Source organism: Salvelinus namaycush, chromosome 2, assembly GCF_016432855.1.
Source record: "Salvelinus namaycush isolate Seneca chromosome 2, SaNama_1.0, whole genome shotgun sequence".
Lineage (NCBI taxonomy): Eukaryota > Metazoa > Chordata > Actinopteri > Salmoniformes > Salmonidae > Salvelinus > Salvelinus namaycush.
In genome coordinates, this window is record NC_052308.1 from 72780751 (window position 1) to 72786263 (window position 5513).

Consider the following 5513-nt stretch of genomic DNA (forward strand, 5'->3'; position numbering starts at 1 on the left):
AATTGACATTTCATGTTGCTGCAGGATTATTTTCCTGCTGTAGCAAACTGTCAGGTCAAATGAAGGTCCTACATCTTTATTGTCTGGCCATGTTGTTGCCCGCTGTCAAAAGCCAGTCAAGCCAGGCTACCGTTCTGCCCTCTATTCCCCTGGCAGTCAAGCCAGTCAAGCCAGGCTACCGTTCTGCCCTCTATTCCCCTGGCAGTCAAGCCAGTCAAGCCAGGCTACCGTTCTGCCCTCTATTCCCCTGGCAGTCAAGCCAGTCAAGCCAGGCTACCGTTCTGCCCTCTATTCCCCTGGCAGTCAAGCCAGTCAAGCCAGTCAAGCCAGTCAAGCCAGCATTGACAAATAAAAGAACATTTCAGCCGTATGGTTTGAAATCAAATTAAAATAACCAATGAAATCAACATTATTTAAATGTAAATGTTTACTTTCTTGGTGCTTATTACTGAAGAAAATGTTGCTCCTTTACTTTCCTTCATTTGGTGTCCCTTCTCTCCTTACCTAGACATCAGCTGCGTTAGTCCTGGAGGACAGCAATACCCTGTTTGTGGACCTGGCCCTCCGTCTGGAGAGGACCAGGGGGGAGGTGAGGGCCAGGCTGGAAGCCCGGGAGAGAACTGTCCTGGGCAGGGCAGAGAGAGAGCTGGAGACCCTGGAGAAAGAACTGGAGGAGCTGCGGAGGAGAGACCAGGAAATGGGCCAGCTACTGACGGAGGATAATGCTCAGTTCTTACAGGTGGGGGGGGGACTGAAGGAAGAGCAGAAGAAGAGAAGAAACAGTCAGGAATTGATGGGAAAAGGAAGGGATAATTGAGAGAGAGACTGGATGCTGAAATATAAAGGAGAGAGAAATATTAATGAGGAAGAGATGGAGAAAAAGAATAATGCAGTCAAAACAGACGGAGTAAAAGGAAGACAGAAAAACAGCCGAGAGAGAGAGAGAGAGAGAGAGCGAGAGCGAGAGAGCGAGAGAGAGAGAGAGAGAGAGAGAGAGAAAAATGCTCCACTCATCACCCCTCTCGCCTCCATTCCTCCCTCCCTCTCTCTCTCCTCCATCCCTCCCTCCCTCTCTCTCTCCTCCATCCCCAGGCGGCTCCCCTGCTGTGTGTCCTCCCACCCACTGGGCGGCGCCACCGAGCCCCTCTCATCCTTCCCGCAGAAGGCTTCAGTGCAGCCCGTAGAGCTCTGTCCCACCTCAGGGCCCAGATGGAGGAACTCTGTAGAGAGGAAGTGGACAAGATCAGCCGCGCAGGTGGAGGGAGTAAAGACACAAACACACACACACACACACACACACTGGTTTATACTCAAACACACACAACTGCATGCAGCTTTTCACAGCTATGCTCTCAGAGACTCCAATAATGCATCTCAAATGACAATGTGTGATGTCACTATGTGACACACTTTTTTACCTCTCTGTAGTGAACGAGAGCTCCTCTGTCTGTCACATGTCTGGTGGAGAGTGTTTGAAAGGTAAGCCCAGAGAAACAGGACGCAAACGCACACACACACACACACACACACACACACACACACACACACACACACACACACACACACACAAACCCACACACACAAACCCACACACACACACACAGCTCTCTCAGGGTCACCTCTGTGGTGTGTTGCTCATCTAAGACTCAGGCTTTAGGGTGAACATGGGGATGTTAGTTGAATCGTTTCAGTAACTTCTGATATGATTCATTTGGATGGAATGTAACACTGATTCCTCTTTGTCTCATTCTCTACCTCCCTCCCCCTCCTTTCTATTTCTGTCCCTCGCCTCCTTACTCCTTACCCCCTCTCCCTTCTTTCTTCTTCTCTCTCTCTGTAGCAGTGCCTGCATCGTTTCCTCTCTCCCCCCTCTCTCTCCAGCCCTCGGACCAGAGGATGAGAGTATCCTTCCTCAAGTGTAAGTACTGACACACACACATGCACGCACCCACCCACCCACGCACGCACGCACGCACGCACGCATACACACACATACATACACACACACACACACACACACACACACACACACACACACACAGCAGCCTTCCTGAGGTGTAAGTACTACCCACGAGACACCTTGTCAGTCTGACGATGCCACCGGTATACCTTGTCACCGTGGCGATGCTGCCTGGTCGCGTGGTATCCCGAGATGACCTTGTTTTCACACCCTGCCCTGTCCTATGACAACCACGCCATCACTTCACCACACACACACACTGACACTCACACAAACACACACACACTGACATACACACACTGACACGCACACAAACACACACACAAACACAGGTGTTGACATGCCGTTGGCACAAACCCAGAGCTACTCAGAAAGGGGATCTCTCTCTCTTGCTCCCATGCCCTTCTCCCCCCTCCCCCCCCCCACCTTCACAGTTAATGAGGGTGACAGGGTAACCTGAGAATGCACTTGTGTCCCTAATGGCACCCTATTCCCTATATAGTGCACTACTTTAGACTATGGCTCTGGTCAAAAGCATTGCACTACATAGGGAATAGGGTGCCATTTGGGAAGTACTCCATGTCTGTCTGGTGCTTTCTTTACCTTCATGAATAGTATGTGGATATGATATTTCTGTCATTTAGTAGTCTGTTGTTCACACTGAACAACGGGTACATGATGAGACAAGCCCATGGACAGGATGAGATCATGGAGACGGGTGTTAGGTTTAATAATTCACACCGTCTGGGTTAGAATAAAGGCCGCTACGCACTTTACTCAAACGCAGCGACGGAGCGTCGTTTTCTACGTAGTTCTACGTACTTCTGTGCGGCTCAAATTTTGGAACGGACCGTATATGGCGCTCTGTCGCTCTGTTTGCATACGGTGTGTAGGGCCCTTAAGAGTCTGGCAGCCATATACTGTATCTGTCTGGGCTAGACGTCAATCAGAACACTGTCCCTCTGTCCAGGCAACCACGCTATTGCGTAGTAGTGCATTGTTCATTTCTTGTATTTAATTCTAATAGTTCTATTAGATTAAGACTGTCATATTTGCAGACAGACATTCATATGGTCACTGTTCTTTTTACTGCGCCGAAAACTGTTGCGTATTTAGTTCAATAATCTCTGTTAGAAATGGTACCCGGTGGTCATGATAATGCTATTGAGAGTTTATGACACTTCTAAGCTAACAGGTAAATAATTGTAATGGATTGTTCAATCAATCACTCTGGACTCAGGCATCTAATTGATTGATTGGTTGATTGATCTCCTCAATCTCCTGTCCCTGGACCCAGACACGGCCCGCCCCCACCCTGGTCCTTCTGAAGGGTCCCGATGGATTTCTTGCTCGCTTATCTTTAACCCCCTCCTCTCTCTCTTCAGGCTCCTGTCATCTGTCCCTGGATCCAGACACGGCCCACCCCACCCTGTTCCTCTTGGAGGGTCCCCAGGGGGCTCACTGTGGAGAGGAGGCCCAGTCCTACCCCCTCCACCCCTTGCGCTTCGACTCCGTGGCCCAGGTCCTCTGTAGGGAGGGCCAGTTTGCAGGGGCCAGCTACTGGGAGGTGGAGTGGAGGGGAGGAGGGTGGGTGGACATTGGGATGACGTACAAAGGGATCGGACGTAAAGGTAGCTGCTTCTCGGGATAGTTTTTTATGTCAGTTATGTTGAGCAATTTGCAAATGTCAACATTTCACACACAAAGTGTTTGTAATAATCACTTTCTAATCAAGGCTTTGTCTGAAACGGTATCCTATTTGGCTCGGGACAAAATGTGTGCATTATATAGGGACAGCCAAACGTTTTCTAATCTTATTTTCTTTCTTATTTTTCTAATCTAAAGGAGGCGGAAAACCCTGTCTGCTGGGAAGGAACGAGAACTCATGGCGTCTGAGATGCACGCACGCCGGGTACGCCGCGTGGCACGATAACCGGAAGACGACCGTAGCTGCGCCCCTGTGCCCGCGGATCGGCGTGTTTCTGGAACACCAGAAGGGAGCGTTGTCATTCTATAGTGTGGCGTCGGACGCGGTTTCCCTGCTCCACACGTTCAGGTGTCCGTTCTCTCAGCCGCTGTACCCAGCGTTTCGGTTGGACCTGGACGCCACACTGTTGATATGTCCACATGAAACACACAACGGGAACTAACCTCTTCTGTTTCTGGATCTCTTATTTCCACCCAATGGGAACTCTTCCTGCGTACTGCCGAACAAATACCGTTGATTACAAGTAAACACAAATGGTCTTTTCTGCCCCAGAAAGGACCCAACATGAACCCTACCTAATTCTTTACTGCTCCCTAACCTCTCTCTTTCTGAACACCTTCTCTCGACCCAATGGGAACCCATCCTAGAGCCCAAACCTAACTCTGCTGCCCTCTCTTGTTATGGCCAGAACCCTGCTTTAGCTTTACCAGGTACCTCAACTCCTCCACTGTGTTTAAAATGAACCTCCTAAAAGCTACAACCAACAATTGATTGTTTACTCATTGCTGTTGCTCTACATTTCAGTCATTTAGCACACACTTATCCAGGGCAACGTACAGGAGCAATTAGGGTTAAGTGCCTTACTCAAGGGCACATCGACAGATTTTTAACTTCGTCAGCTCGGGGATTCAAACCAGCAACCTTTCAGTTACTGGCCCAACACTCTTAACCGCTCGGCTACCTGCCTCCCTGAAATGTCGACTCAAGATGTCAACTCAGCATAGGTCCACGGTAAGGGATTAATCATTTACATTGACATCAATCAATCATTTTTGAAGTATCGTTGCCAGAAAAACTCTAATCTGCGCTCAACTCCGTGGAGGCGTTGCGTTACTTGGATAGCCTTCCCTAGGCCTATCTCAAGTCACCAAACTAGTGATGCTGAAAAGACAATGTTGTTGTGTAAGGAGAGTCTGAACTGAGCAGCATATTGTATGCATGACCTCTCCATTCAAATATCATTCACAATGTGGCCCTATTGTAAACAGAGACTTCACTTCAGCAGCCATGAAGCCATCTTGATCAATCACCCTATTCTATTGATCACTGTTACTGTTACTTAACAATAACATCATGTGAAAAATAAACTCAGGTCAATCCAACTAAATGCAATGTAGCCGAATGTCGAATGTAGCTATTTCAAAATACTATTAGTTGGAAAGGTTTTGAATGCCATTATATCATCATGAAGGGACATTGAAGGAAATATGTATTTTCTATAAAGTGCATTATTTCATGAGTTATAGGCAGACTAATAGTGGGATAGGCTATGTTGGGTAGCCTATGGTTTCTATGGCCCCATCTCTCTCTACCTCCCCATTCCTTCAATCATTTATTTCTCTGTGACTATTACAATGAATGTGTAGCTTTGTATTCATGTGGGCTGTGTAACTGTTACTGTCTTCAATAAACCAATTATACATTTTCAATCTCAATTTTTCTATCAACGTTCCAATTTTCCCCTTCAAAGCATAAAAAAAGAATAGGACTGCCCCTAGAGGGCGTGGTCTGGGGGAAGTCACATGATATGAGAGATACATAAACAAATGTCACATGACTCGTGGC